A 16,177-nucleotide genomic window follows, 5' to 3' on the forward strand; every position below is an offset into this window, starting at 1 on the left:
TCAAAATATATTTTTTAGATTGGACTGAAATAACCTCATGCATATGTGCTGAGTGGAATGATGCACTGACATGTATGGGATTCAAACGCCGGTGGTTAGGTAGACATGAGGGTGAATGTCAAAGGAAAGTTTATGGAAATAAAGTGTTTTACAGCTTATTGTGTATCTTTATGGAAATAAAGGTAATCTCTCCTCTTGGATTCTAATTTCCATCTCTGCAATCCTTCAGACAAAGTAAAAGACCTATTTCCTCAAGCAATGTCTCTATAATAAATGATCATGACAATAACATTCATATAGAGTATCTGACCCTTTATTATTTGACAAGACCTGTCCTTGCTAAGGCATGGAGAATCAGACTGAGAGAGGCTAAGAGATTCACCGAAGATAAAGTAGCTAGGAACACAAATGTAAAATGTAAACCAATGCCGACTGACACCAGAATTCAACTTAGCCAACTTCAATAACTTAACCCTGTCAGACTGCCCATCTGACTATATACATACCAGTTCTTTAATTTGCAACTACTGCTTAAATGTTTTCCATATTTTCTTATACACATGCTTTTTATACTGTGGATTTTTCGACCATAACAAAACTCTGAGATAACAAGCTTTGAGATAAACTTTTCCAGTTACCTGGCAATAAGCTGCTTGACAATAAGGCAATAAGTCTGAGCTGAGATAGTCTTCACTATTTTACATTTCTTGATCCATCCTTGTCTAGACTTATTCTGCTTCTTTTATCTTTCTAGTTATATGAGCCAAAAGTATTTTTTTCTTTAAAATAATTTGAATTCACCAAAAGAGACCAGAATAATCCAATTCCCAACCTTCAGTCAGATTCAGTCTTTCCCTTCCTTATGTTCTCATTATAGTTTCTTCACATATAGCATTTAGTAAACTATCATTAAACTTTTCTGTATACATTTCTTATTTTCTCAAGATGGAAGGTAAAGACTATATCTTCTTTAACTCTGGAGTACTGCTTTCCCTGATACTATGCTTCTGAAATAGTTATTGTAGGAAAAATTATACTATACTAAAATTGATTAAAAAGAATAAAGACCTGTGGCAGAAATGTGGTCCTTCAGTCAAAAGAAACTGAATTCTTCTATAATTGATAACATTGTATTTTAATTTTCCCACTGGCATAATAGGGATTAAATGGCCCTAAGGCATTAAAAGTATTAAAATGGTTAATGTAGAGATTCACATTTTTAGTATATGTAGATTAATTGTACTGAAGATTGTGTATATGTAGCTTCATTTCTTCATGAAGTTTTCTGTCTAAATATGAGAAAAAGACTTCTATATTTCACATTAGTAATCGATATGAGCAACATATTATTTGCTAGAAACAATTACCATACATAGAAATAATTTACCAGTTTTTTACCTACCGAAATATATTGTAACTATTTCCATGTTGTCCATAATTTTAATTATCAGGAATACTTACTTCATTTCCTAATAAAAGTCACATTTATTGTAGAAATATTTATGGTTATGCCAAAATTTAGTATGATTTTTTTGTCACAAATAAAACTAATTTTATCTTTTTAACTTTAAACAGTTTTTATTACAGAAAGGTTGTCACATAATTAACTATTTCTCTGCATTGTACACAATTATTTTTATTCCCCACAGTAAGACTGCTTCCTAACTTCCTATCTGATGTTGACAGGTACTAAAATTCTAGTTTTAACAGAATAGTAATAAAAATTCCTCAGTGATTTAGGTTGAAGGCAGTTCACTGGGACATGGCTCTTGCACTGTTACTGGGAATGTACAAATGTCTTTTTACTCTTTTGTCTTTCACATACGAAAAACAAGATAAATTATCTGTAGGCATGGGCAGTGGCAGCAGTAAACCATTATGTTTTCCACTGAAACTAGTAACTGATGGTTATAGTTATTTCCTTATACAATAAGCCACCTTTTCTTCCTTCATTTCCTTCAACTGACTTCTCTGAAGTTATTGGTGAGGAACGCTGCCTTGAGCTTCCTTCACAACTAACAATGGTTAAGCACTATTTCAGAAATATAACATGCTACCTCCCATACCAACTCCCATTTCATCATTCTACCCATTAGAGGGTCCTTCTCTTTAGAACTTCCTGTGACTACATCTTCCGCTATAATTAACCAGGAGGCCTCTCCAGCATCATCCAATGGAGTACTTCTTACAACCTTCATTGGATCTTTGATTCCTTTATCATCAAATTCACATAATCTACAAGTGTACTGCTGTAACCAACTCCTGAGGAGCTTTGCCTAATTTTCTCAGCTATCACTGATCCTTCAATATCTGAATTCTTAGTAATGGTCATTGCAGGAATTTTGAGTGTTCTTTTAATAATTTCCATATCAATTTTTGATCTGCCTTAGCTTGAGTTATTGAGTCCAAGGCTGGAATGCACTGAAGCAGAGCACAAACACCTTCCAGAACAATGCGTTCCTCAACAGCAGCTCATGTAACACTGAGAGCACCTGTAACTCTTTTTATTCACTTCAACACCATCTGTCTCAACCAACTTTCAGCAAAATTACTCCACCTGAGTTCTGTCAGATGATCATTTCACTTTATCTTTTCACATTTACTGGTTGTAATATATAATAGCTCAATGATCTCTTAAATATGTTTTGCAGTTTGAACTTTGTCACCTTTTTCTTTCAAGAGCATGGCATCATCTTTGGTCACAATGACCTCCCCAACTTCTCCTAAGTCTAGAGGCTTAACAACTTCAAGATTTAGAGTCAATCCTTCTTTTTCAAACACGGCAATATCAGAATAATAGCTAAGATTTTAATATGCTTCTTTCTATTTAATATGCTTCTTGGTCACTAAAACCAAGAGCTTTAACTGCTATAACTTGAAGACCAACTTTTAGCCTACTCAAAACAAGTGTATCTAGACATTCTCCATCAACATCTTTAGCAATTATGATCAAGGGCTTACAGTGAGCATAGGCAAGTTAAGAGCAGCTATAATAAACTGAAAAGAAGAAATTTTCTTTCATTCAACAAAGCATAGGCATCTTGTAATTCACACTTCTGACATTTTGATGTATCAATACAGTATAGAGAAATATAACCTCAATAAAATTCATTCCCTCAGTAATTTCTAATTCATCATTAAATGTTTTTCCATTCTTTACTGTGATGACACTCTTCTAACCTTTTTTATTGCATCAGATATGATGTAGCATTTGTCTCCATTTGCAAAACTCCCAACAACGTGAGCAATTTCTTCAAGGGTTGCCACAGGTTTAGACTACCTCCCAAGTTCACCAATTACAACATCACCAGATACCATCACACATCTCCTGATTTTCACTAGATTAGCATCTTGGTTAATCTTCTAAAAGCCTTCTTTGGCAATAAAACTTGCCAGCACAGCAGCAGTAGCATATCATTCCCATCCTCTTCATGCTGTTGGCAACATCTTAAACAAGTTTAGTGCTAATAGTTTTGTATTTATCTTTTAAATCAGTGGATTTTGCAATGGTCACATCATCTCTTGTTATTTTGGGACTTCCCAAGTTCTGTTCAACAATCACTGCATTTCCCTTTGGCCCACAGTAACAGCTACAGCATCAGCTAAAAGGTGTACAGCGTGAAGCATTAAGAATAGAAATCTGCAACCAAGTTTACATATTTGGCATAAGCCTAAGTGTGATGAGAAGCCAGTGCCTTGGACATTGGTTTTATCTGGGGAAGGACTGTCAGTAATTGAAACATTTCTGCCAGGCAGCAGCAGGGCATCTGTGGTGAGTGAGGAAAAACTAAATTCCTTTCCCTTGTTATTCATTTAATCCTGAGGTAAACAAATTTAAATTTGAACACACTTGAATGGAATGCCTAAAGGGGTAAAATTCATCTCACATTTATGTTATAGAAACTATCATGCTCTTAGAACAGATACATTTGAACACAATTTCCTATTGAGTAAAACAGAATCAAAATTTGTAGTTGCAAATTAAGAACTCCTGAAGCCTACAAATAAAATGTGAAAGTTATATTTTGGGTATTATATCTGACTTATCAAGCAGTCAATTTTTTATCTACTCTAAGTTCTCTGAGAACTGAGTTGAAATTGACTTAATTTAAAAATAGAGCAAAGAGCCTTCTGCACATTCAAAACTTAAGACATAAACTCACTCAAATAAAATTTGTTAAATTCACTAATCAAAGAGTTCCTCAGGCCTTAACCCAGACTAATGCTTTTGAGTGACTGAGCAATATCCTTGTTCAACAGCCTTAAGAGAGCCTTTGCATTTTTTATCAAGCAATATATTGCAATTAACAATTAATTTTGCTTCAATAAACTTTATTTCCCATGGAAGAAAAACATGTGATATGTTTTCAAACAAATGCTGTTAAGAAGTGTATTAATTTAAAAAGGCTTTGGAATGAGGGCATGGCCAAAATGGCAAAGTAGGGAGACCCAGAGCTCATTTCCTTCTATGGGCACATCAATATGACAACTATTTGCAGAGTGACTGTTGATGAGAAGGACTTGAAAACTAGCAGAAAACATTTTCCACAACTAAATTTATAAATAAAGAACCACAATGAGACAAGAAGGAAGGGCAGAGAAGTGCTATAGTCAAGATTCACATCCCTGGGTAGGAGACCCACAAATGGGAGGATAATCACAACTGCAGAGGTTCTCCCCAAGAAGCATGGGGTCCAAGGCTCCCTGCTGCAGGAACCTGAACCGGGAAGATGAGCCAGCAGAACATCTGGCTTTGAAGGCCACTGGGGCTTGTGTAAAGGCTTCTACAGAAGGCTGTAGAAAACAGAAACTTCAGACTTAAAGGGCTCAGGAAAAGTCTCACATGCTCCAAGACCCAGCACAGAAGAAGTAATTTGAAAGGACACTGGGTCAGACCCACCTGCTGATGTTGGAGAGCCTCCCAGAGAAGTAGGATGCAAAAGAGAACCCCTGGGACACAGATGCTGGTAGAAGCCATTTTGGGGAGCTTGTTCTACCAAGAGGACACTCATGCTGCCAAGTGCCACTACGGAGTTAGCAGTAGGGGCTTATCAACAAACCAGCCAGTCAGCTCCAGTCCTAGGACATTTTAGGTAAAGCAGCCATTCATGTGTGGGCCTAGTCCCTACCCACAAGCAGGCTGGCATCAGGACCCCAGAACCCAACAAGCAGTGCTCCATGATGCAGCCCCATCTACCTGCAGGCTGCAGACAACTTGATGAAAGGACAGTTCCCACTACCAGCATACTCACAGCAGTCAACTCTGTAACAGAAGGGCTCATGCAGCCCACATATGGAGCATCGCTTCAGCATAAAGCTCCTGTGACCAGACGGGAGCATGCTGGGTCCCACAGGATGTCTCCTGCATAAGGCTACTTCTCCAAGATCAAGAAACATAACTGACCTACCTAATCTGTAGAAATAAAAACAGGTATCAGGCAAATGAGGTGACTGAAGAACATTTTCACAAGGAACACAGTAAGACTCCTGAACAAGAGCTAAGTGAAGGTAGAGATAAGAAGTCTACCCGATAAGGAATTCAAGTTATTGATTATAAAGTTGCTCAGTGAGCTCAGGAGAAAAATGGATGAACACACTGAGTTTAACAAAGAGGTAGAAAATATAAAAAAGAACCAAACAGAGCTGAAAACTACAAAAACTGAAATAAAAAAATGCACTGTAACAAATCAATAGCAGACTACATGATACAGAAGAGTAGATCAGCAAACTAGAAGACAGAGTAGTGGAAGTCACCTAAGCAGACTGAATTCATATCAAGTATCTTTTCAGATCACAAGAGTATGAGACCAGAAATCAACTACAAGAAAAAAAAAAAAACCTGCAAAAAGCACAAACATGTGGAGGCTAAACAATATGCTACAATATGCTACTAAACAACCAATGGGTCACTGAAGAAATCAAAGAGGAAATGAAAAAAAAAATGCTTGGAGACAAATGAAAATAAAAACACAATGATCCACAGTCTGTGGGATGCAACAAAAGCAGTTCCGAGAGGGAAGTGTATAGACATATGAGCTTGCCTCCGGAAACAAGAAAAATTTTCAACAACCTAACTATACACCTGAAGGAACTAGAAAATGAAGAATAATCAATACCTAAAGTTAGTAGAAGGAAAGAAATAATAAAAATCAGAACAGAAGTAAATGAAATAGAGACTAAACAGGCAGTAGTAAAGATCAATGAAAGTAAGAGATGGTTCTTTGAAAAATGAACAAAATTGATAAACATTTGGCAGACTTATCATGATGAAAAGAGAGAGGGCCCAAAGAAATAAAATCAGAAATAAAATACAAAGGATTAGATGAGATTACTACAATTATATGTCAATAAAATGAACAACCTGGCAGAAATGAGTAAGTCCCTAGAAACATAAAATCTCCCACATCTGAAATCAGAAAGAAATATGAACAGACCATTTACAAATAATGAAATTGAATCAGTAATAACAAACAAAAAAACAAACAGAAAAAACTCCCAACAAACAAAAGCCCAGGACTGAAAGGATCAGATACCTTTATAGTAAATTCTACCAAAAACACAAAGGAGAGTTAATACATAGCCTTCTAAAACCAATTCAAAAAAACTGAAGAGGAAGAAACACTTGCAAACTCATTTTACAAGGCCAGCATCACCCTAATCCCAAAACCAAACACACCACACACAGAAAAGAAAATTACAGACCAATATCACTGATTAATATAGATGCAAAATCCTCAAAAAAAATTAAGGAAGTCAAATTCAACAGTACAATAAAAGGATCATATACCATGACCAAGTAGGATTCATCCCAGGGACCCAAGGATGGCTCACTATTTGCAAATCAGTCAATGTGATACATCCCATAGACAAACTGAGGAATAAATACATTATGATCATCTCAATAGACACAGAAAAACTTTTGACAAAATTCAACATCCATTAAAGATAAAAACTCAGCAAAGTGGCTACAGAGGGACTACACCTCAATACAGTAAAGGCCAAATATGGCAAGCCCACAGCTAACACCATACTCAATGATGAAAAGCTGAAAGCTTTTCCTCTAAGATCAGTAACAGGATGAGGATGCTCACTATTACTACTTTTATTCAACACAGTATTAGACATATTAGTCACAGCAATCAGACTGGGGAAAAAAAAAAGAAGACAAGGCTTCCAAAATGAAAATGAAGAAGTAAAACTGTTACCATTTGCCAATGACATGATACTATACATAAAAAAAATCTAAAGATGCTGCCAAAAAGCTATTAGAACTAAAACATAAATTCAGTAAAGTTGTAGGATAAAAAATTAATATATAAAAATCTGTTGCATTTCTTTGTACTAGTAACAAATGATCAGAAAACAAAATTAAGGAAACAGTCTCTTTTGCAATTGCAGCAAAAACAATAAATCTAAGAAGATAATGCACCTGTATTCAGAAAACTATAAAACATTCATGAAAGAAATTAAAGATAACATAAATAAATGGAAAGATGTACCCTGTTCGTAGATTGGAACAATTAATGTTGTTAAAATGACCATACTACCCAAGGTAGTACACAAAGTCAACGAAATTCCTATCAAAATACAATGGCATTTTTCACAGAATTAGAACAAATAATTAAAAAATTTGTATGGAAACACAAAATACCTTGAATAACCAAAAAATTCTTGAGAAAGAGAAACAAAGCTGGAGGTATTATGTTCCTTGATTCAAACCATACTATGAAGCCACAATAATCAAAGTAGCATGGAACACGAGAATTAATATATGTATGCATATGCATGAATGCGACATTGTGCTGTATACCAGAAACTGACATACTGTAACTGACTGTAATTCAATTTAAACAAACAAACAAAAAAACACTATGGTGTTGGCATACAAACAGACACATATCAAGGGAACAGAACAGAGAGCCCAGAAATAAATCCACAAGCATACGGTCAATTAATCTACAACACAGGAGACAAGGATATACCCTAGGGAAAAGAGATGACTTTAATAAATGGAGTTGGGAAAACTGGATAGTTACATACAAAAGAATCAAACTGGACTAGTTTCTCATATACATACAAAAATATACTTAAAATGGATTGAAGAGTTAAATGCAAGACCTGAGACCATAAAAAAATGTTCTAGAAGAATCATAGGTAGTAAGCTCTTTGACAGGGGTCTTAGCAACATTTTTTTAAATCTGTTTCCTCAGGCAAGAGAAACAAAAGCAAAAATCAAAAATGAGAATACATCAAACTAAAAATCTTCTGCATACAGAAAATACTATCAACAAAATGAAAAGGCTGCTGGCTGAATGGGACAAGATATCTGCAAATAATGCATCACATCTGATAAGGAGTAAATATCCAAAATACCCAAAGAACTCATACAATATCAAAAAAAAAAAAACCCAAAAAATTAAAAAAGGGACAGAGGACATTTTTCCAAAGAAGACATACAGGTGACCAATAGGAAGGTGAAAAAGAGGCTCAACATCACAACCAGCAGGGAAATGCAAACCTAAACAACAATGAGCTACCACCTCTGACGTGTCAGAATGGCTATTAGCAAAAAGAGAACAAGAAGCCTGGGCATGGTTGTAGAGAAAAGGGAATGTAAACACGTGCAGTCACTATGGAAAACAGATGCCTTAAGAAATTAAAAATACAACTATCATATGATCCAACCATTCCATTTGAGTATTTGAAGAAAACAAAAACATTAATTAGAAAAGATACATACATCCCTATTTTGTTGCAGCATTATTTACAAAAGCAAGATGTGAAAGCAATCCAACTACCCATCAACAGATAAATGGATAAAGAAGATGTGGTATATATCTACAATGAAATATGAGACATAAAAAGGAATGAAATCTTGACAACTGTGACAACATGGAAGGACCTAGAGGGTATTATACTAAGTGAAATAATTCAGACAGAGAAAGACAAATTCCATATGATTTCATTTATATGCAGAATCTGAAAAATAAAACAGAGGAACATATGTAACAGAAACACTCATAGATATTCACAGAGCTGGTGTTTGCCAGAGGTGAGGGTGGATGAGAGGATGAGCAAAATGGTGAGGGGGATTAAGAGGTACAAACTTCCAGTTACAAAAAAATGAGTCACAGGGATGCAGGGTACAGCATGGGGAATATGGTCAGTAATACTGTAATATGTTTGTACAGTGACAAATGGTAACTGGAGTTATCATAGTGATCATTTAGTAATGTGTAGAAATATCAAATCACTATGTGGTGCACCTGGAACTAACACAGTATTGCAGATCAATTATAGTTCAATTAAAAAATTAAAATAGTTTTATCTGCCCTATGCTATAGTAAAATCTATTTTCCTAATTAAGCATTGTGTAAATGTTTTGTGTTTTTCCAATAACTATCTAATGACATTAAAGTTTGTTTCCTAGAGCCCAAAGTGTCAAAATTTTACATGTGTATTTAAGTGTGTGTTTATGTATGTAAAGTATATGTACATATATATTTAATTACATCAAAGTACTTTTTCCATAATTTTAATTTTTGTTTTTTATTCCCAATCAAATTTAAGCATAATAGGAGGGCAGAAATTTTTGTTTTCCTTTTCTTGTTGTTCATTGCTGCCTCCCCAGTGCTTAGGTCCAACCATTGCACATAAAATTTCAGTCAGAATATTTTTATAATGTGTAGATAAAATTTTACCCACTAATATCATCCTGTATCTGCCAACGTAGATAAGTAAATAAAAAAAATCTTGCCCCTCTACAATATGAAATTGATTTTTGCTGTAGGATGTCAAAAGTTAGTTAAAGTCTATGTACAGCCCTTCATTTAATGAGCCAGGAGAACCCTCAGCTTTTGCAGCAAACTAGTCAGCAATAGGAGAAATTCATCCAGATATTGAAATAAGCCCCCTGGAGCTGGTGTATATCTGGGATGTGGAGCATGAAATGGGTCCATAAGTGAGGAGGCCGGGAAGATGAACTCCATCCAAGTGACAATGTAGGAGAAAGAAGTTATAGGCAAGTTGAAAGCCCTGGGCTTCCCAGAGAACCTGGTGATCCAGAACTACTTTGCTTGTGGAAAAACAAAAAGCAAAAAATAAAACAAAACCAACCAACCAGAGACACTGGCTGCAACTTCCTCCTGAATCAGAACTTTGACGAGGAATGATACTGGGAGGGAGGGCAGGCCACTCACAGCCCCCATCCTAAGCTCACTCCACAAATTGGAAAACAATCAGAAGCCTTAAAATAAAACTCCCCAACTTCCCACCCTCCTAAAGTGGCCTCATTCCCACCTTGGCTTGAGAGAACCCATGCCAGACAGCTGTCTCCTATCCCCTGTCCCAGCCCAGCCTCCTGGTAGGATTGGGCCTCTGTCCCATTTTCCTACATGCAGATGGAGAGATGGGTGCTTGCTTCCCCCTCCCTCAAAGAATCCCTGAGACTTCCCCACTCCTCTTCCAAGGCGAGGGGAACCTAGAGCCCCAAACTCTCATCTTGCATTGGAGTGACCCAATCTTTCCTTCTGGGGTGAGTACTCGGAGGTCCAAGGCCCCCTCCATTGTCTGGCATTGACTTTCAGCCCGCATCCCTTTGCTGGGGAGTGAAATGTCTGGTTTGTTTTGCCCGGGGAAGGGGTAAGATCAGAGCCGCTCTGAAAGTCAAGGCCACCACCTACCCCGGAATACAGCAGAGTCTCTAATAAAGGTTTCTAACTGAATAAAGTTTTAAAAGCCAAAAAATAAAAATAAAAGGCGAAGGAGCCAGCTCCCACAGAGCAGGGTGTCTGTACGCGAGCTAGGCCAGAAAACGAGACTATTACCCTGAAGCCGCTCTTGAGAGAAAAGACTTAAGGAACAGGCAGCGATGGTCTCCTACCTCACAACTGCTAGGACGGACGTTCAGCCCCGGACATTCGGCCCCGAGGATGTTTCCCAGAGCACCTCCGGGTTGCCGCAGCCATGCACCTCTGCTGACTAGGGACGGCGGCATCTGGAAGCCTCTGGAAGCCTCTGTTCCTGCCTCGGGCACTTCCGGCTCCCAAAAGGCTCGAGATTTGCAACCTGCACATGCGCAGTCCACTTCTTCGCCAGCCTCTGGTGCAGCCTCTAGCTCTGCGGCCTGTGTGCCGCAGCCCTTCCCTCGCACCTGACTGGGCGTCCGGGCCAGGAGCTGCTGCGCTGTGAGTCTGAATGTGGAATTGTAGAGGGGATAAGGGGAAACAGTCGTCTTGGAGGATTAGTGTTTGCAAGATAGGAGGAGATTCTGGCACCGGGGGTCGGGTGGGGGTGGGGGCACGTAGGTGTTTTCTCGCCCCAGGATTTCCTCTGATCTCTCTCGATAACCAGTGAATTTCTTTTGGGAGGAGTGGTCGGGGTGCAGCGACTTGGGCCTGATTCTGCCATTCTCTGAGCCGCCTCTGAAGCTCAGCACGCCCCAACCTATCCTTTTCCTGCCCCTCCATCAGGACAATAGGTGGCCTATCTAAACCACAGGTATTTGAATTACATGTCTTTTGATATACTAAAAATACTGTTATCGTTTTACCTCCTATGATTTTTTTTAACATCTATTTAATGAGTCATTTCCTGTGCCCTGGGTGAAAATTCAAGCAAGTATATGACTTTGATGTCATAAGAATGTGTCATTCAGGTATCTTATTGTGGCAAGCAGCTTAATTTTCTGATGGATCCTTTTGGATTCAATACTGAATCGCACGGGCTACTCATAGTCAATGATTACACACAGCAGGTGTACTAAAAAAGGGTAATTTATGCAAGATATAGGGCTCCTCTAATGGGCAACTTTTACTCAAAGATTCTCAGTCAACCTGGAGAAAAGTTTCTTAAGAGAGGTCTGTGGTCTGAGATGCTTTCCTCTGTCTCCTTCAGGGAGACAGGCATACGGCTTGCTTCCAAGTCTGAAGGATCTCCTCTGGCTCCAAGCTCTTTTTCTTCATAGGAGTTTGCCTATATATATATAAAAATAATAGTTTAATTTTTAAAATAAGAATAAATAATAATTTATATAACAATACATAATAATTATATATATAAATAAATACACATATATTTAAAATCTTGGTGTCTGCTTTTTTAAGTGCCCAGACTAACAGTGGCTTTTCTAAAAATTAAAAACATAATCTCAGTTAAGAAGTTGGAATTTTGAGTACAAATTATTAATCTAAACTCTGAATTTGTTTTAATGGCAGGTCTCTCAACTAGCTCAAGCTTGCTGTCAATAGAAGCCTTTGTCGGAATGAGGGCTAATGGGTTGATTTTTGTCTCTTTGTATTGTGCTTCTCCTCTTCCTCCCTCCTTCTCCCAGTCTCTAATCTCATTAGCCAGTTTCTCTCCAGGAGACTTGGGAAAGAAGTAGAAGAGAATAGGAAAGGATTTCCCACTGGAAGCTAGCTTCTCACTCTGAGACAGAGGCATAAAGCTAACTTTGGGAAGAAGTCTTTCTTGGGCCATTTAAAGAGTCCCTTTTAGGCCCTTTTGTTCTATAATTTCTATGATCTAGGTAGATAAAATTTACCACAGTCTTTAGGAATTCTGGGTCACCCCAGTTCTTTTCTGCTAGAATTCCTCCATTATCTGATAGATTATACATTGTGATTATATGATTTATAAGAAATATGTATTTGGTCTTTATCTCTATTTGTGGCACAGAGCTCCTTAAAACCATAAGAATTTCCTAATAAGAATAATAAAAGTGTCTTGATATTCATAACAAATCCCTTTCAACAACTCCTGAGTTTATGTTAATGGGGTGACTTTTGGAAAGCACCTAAGGATGCTAAGGGGCATCCTAAGGAAGGGGCTGGTTGCTAGGGGAGCCAACCATATAATTAGGGGTTGGAACTTTCAGTCCACCCCCTGCGCTCTGAGGAGGAGAGACGGGCTGCAGATTTAACCAGTCACTAAGAGTCAATGATTTAATCAAGTATGCCTATGTAATAAAGTCCCCATAAGAACCCAAAATGTTAGGGTTCAGAGAGCTTCTGGATTGGTGACCATGTGGGGATGCTGGGAAAATGGTGCTCCCAGAGATCATGGAAGCTCTGTGCTCTTTCCCACATACCTTATCCTATGCATGTCTTGCATCTGGCTGTTCCTGAGTTATACCTTTTTTTTTTAAATTATTTTTATTGAAGTATAGTCAGTTTAGAATATTGTGTCAGTTTTTGGTGTACAGCACAATACTTCTGTCACATAGGAACATATATTCATTTTCATATTCTTAACCAAAGTTACTACAAAATATTGAATATAGTACCCTGTGCTATACAGTATAAACTTGTTGTTTATCAATTTTATGTATATTAGTTAGTATCTGCAAATCAAACTCCCAGTTTATCCCTCCCCACCCCTTTCCCCCTGGTGACTGTAGTTTGTTTTCTGTGTCTATGAGTCTGTTTCTGTTTTGTAGATAAATTTGTTTTTTTATTTTTTTAATCCCAACAGCAGTTTCCCAATTTGCTGAAGAGACTGTCTTTACTCCATTGTATATTCTTGCCTCCTTTGTCAAAGACTAATTGACCAAAAGTTTGTGGGTTTATTTCTGGGCTCTCTGTTCTGTTCTGTTGATCCATATGTCTGTTTTTGTACCAATACAATGGTGGCTTGATTACTGTAGCTCAAGTATTGTCTGAAGTCTGGGAGGGTTATTCCTCCAGCTTCATTCTTTTTCTTCAGTAATGCTTTGGCAGTTCTGGGTCTTTTGTGATTCCATATAAATTTGGGATTATTTGTTCTAGTTCTGTGAAAAATGTCCTGGGTGATTTTATAGGGATTGATTGCTATAGGTTGCTTTCAGTATTATGGCCATTTTAGCAATATTAATTCTTCTAATCCAAGAACATGGAATATCTTTCCATTTCCTTAGTCAGTGTCTTATAGTTCTCTGCATATAGGTCTTTCACTTCCTTGGTCAGATTTATTCCTAAGTATTTTATCCTTTTGGATGCAATTCTTAAAAGGGATTGTTTCTTTATATTCCTTTTCTGATATTTCATTGTTAGTGTAAAGAAATATCACTGATTTTTGTATGTTAATCTTGTATACTGCTACCTTGCTGAATTATCTCTAGTAGTTTTTGTGTGAATTCTTTAGAGTTTTCTATATATAATAGTATATCATCTGCATATAGACAGTTTTACCTCTTCTCTTCCAATTTGGATCCCTTTTATTTCTTCTCTTTGTCTAATAGCTATGTCTAGGACTTCCAATACTGTATTGAATAGAAGTGGTGAGAGTGGACATCCTTGTTTTGTTCCAGATTTTAGGGGGGAAGCCTTCAGCTTTTCACCATTGAGTACTATGCTGGCTGTAGATTTGTCATAAATAGCTTTTATTATGTCACGATATATTCCCTCTATACCCACTTCAGTAAAAGTTTTTATCATAAATGGGTGTTCAATTTTATCAAATGCTTTTTCTGCATCTATTGAGATAATCATGTGATTTTTTTTTTGTCCTTTCTCTTGTTATATCCTTTTATAATAAACTGGTAATCCAGTAAGTAAAATGTTTCTCTGAGTTCTGTGAGTTGTTTTGCAAATGAATCCAACCTGAAGAAGGGGTGATGGGAAACTCCAACCTATACACACACAGTTTCTTTCTCTCCTGTGTGGCTGAATCTGGTTTATAGGAAATCCTGACATAAGCCTCATGTTTATGAATACTGGAAATGCAAGCCTGCCTCATGCAGCTGTTTCTGTCAGGCTGCCACAGTGCACTTAACCTTGTGCTAGCCTGAGACAGGGCCAAGTTCTCTTTGTCTTCCCCTACAGAGGGCTCCCAGGACATCATTTCACCACCCTTCTGGGGATGGGCAGACTTCACCTCTCAGCAGTGCTCACAGACTGCGAGAGCTCATATCCAAGAGTTCTCATCAATAAGTCTCTCCCCCAAATCTGCTTATTTTCTAGCTACATCACACTTAAGGGTCTAACAGCTGTGAAAATAATTCTTAAATAATTACTTTGAAAATTTCCAAGAGATGATTTTCCCCCTTCACCTTCAAATGTAACATTTATTATATTTGTAGTTCTTCATATACATTCACAATAAACACGTAATTATATTAACTGTAAATGATTAAAGGGCAGCTGGGGATAGAGAATAAGCAGCAGATTAGAGAGCTGGTGTTAGGAGTTTCTTAGTTCTCTCATGTTCACAGAAAATTGCTGAAATTACTTAGGAGTATTTTGCTAGGTAACTAGGCTTTAGAAATAAAATCCAGGGTGACAGGTAAATACCTAAGCCAAAAAGAGTTTTTTAAGTGTAATTGGATTATTATATTCCCTTTGTAATGAATGTTTTACCCATGGTAGTTAATCATAATTAAAATTACATGTGATAATTTGGAAGCTTTATAAGCAGAGTACTTTGGGGTTGTGTCCCCATAGGGATTGGGTATTAATCAAGAGAAAAGACAAAGTGAGGGGAAAATAAGACTTAAGTTGGTTTAAAGGAAAGGGTAGTTAAATAAGATGGTGAGAATGATTGCAGATTGTTAATCATAACATCAAATTCCCATGTCTCAAGGAATAATACTTTTGTTTTTGAATAAAACTGATAATTTCAAGATTTTTAATTCTCTTTCCATGTGATGCTATCATGTAAGACTTGTAAATCTTATGATATATGGGTATATATTACCATGAGGAATTCTGAAATATAACACTTTTATCACTTCTCTAAGCAGTTGTTTTATATTAGAGAAAAATTAAGATGTGCAATGTTTTCCAAGTTACATTTGTATGTAAAAGTTGTACTATGCACATGTGTGGAAACCTTCAAGTTATTGCCTAAAAATTGTATGTAATTTTAAAGGTCTATTGTCTAGCAGCACTATATGCAGAATGCATAGATGTGTGGTTAGTAAACTCAATGCAAGATTGTTCTTTAAAACATTTTCAATTTTTTGTTATTGAACTTGAGACTAGACAAGTATCTTTCCAGTTTGCAGATCCATCATGCTACTGAACCTGATCTTTTCATCTTCTGAAGTTAAATTCAGATTTTGATAGTTCTTATATTCAGCTGGAGCAGATTATTGGCTTGACTTAGTAATGTTAACTCTTAATCTACAAGAATTTTCTTTCTAAAATATGCATCTTTTACATTAATTAATTGTACTAAAAGGAACTTTTGTCTAATCAGTAAA

At 36.8% G+C, this 16,177-nt stretch overlaps 1 pseudogene; it reads right to left on the bottom strand.

The window, feature by feature from the left end:
* Positions 1-1,934: 1,934 nt before the first annotated feature.
* On the bottom strand, positions 1,935-3,796 carry LOC116156559 (60 kDa heat shock protein, mitochondrial-like; annotated as a pseudogene).
* Between the last annotated feature and the right edge of the window lie 12,381 nt (positions 3,797-16,177).

The sequence above is a fragment of the Camelus dromedarius genome, chromosome 33 (assembly GCF_036321535.1).
Source record: "Camelus dromedarius isolate mCamDro1 chromosome 33, mCamDro1.pat, whole genome shotgun sequence".
In the NCBI taxonomy this organism is placed as follows: domain Eukaryota; kingdom Metazoa; phylum Chordata; class Mammalia; order Artiodactyla; family Camelidae; genus Camelus; species Camelus dromedarius.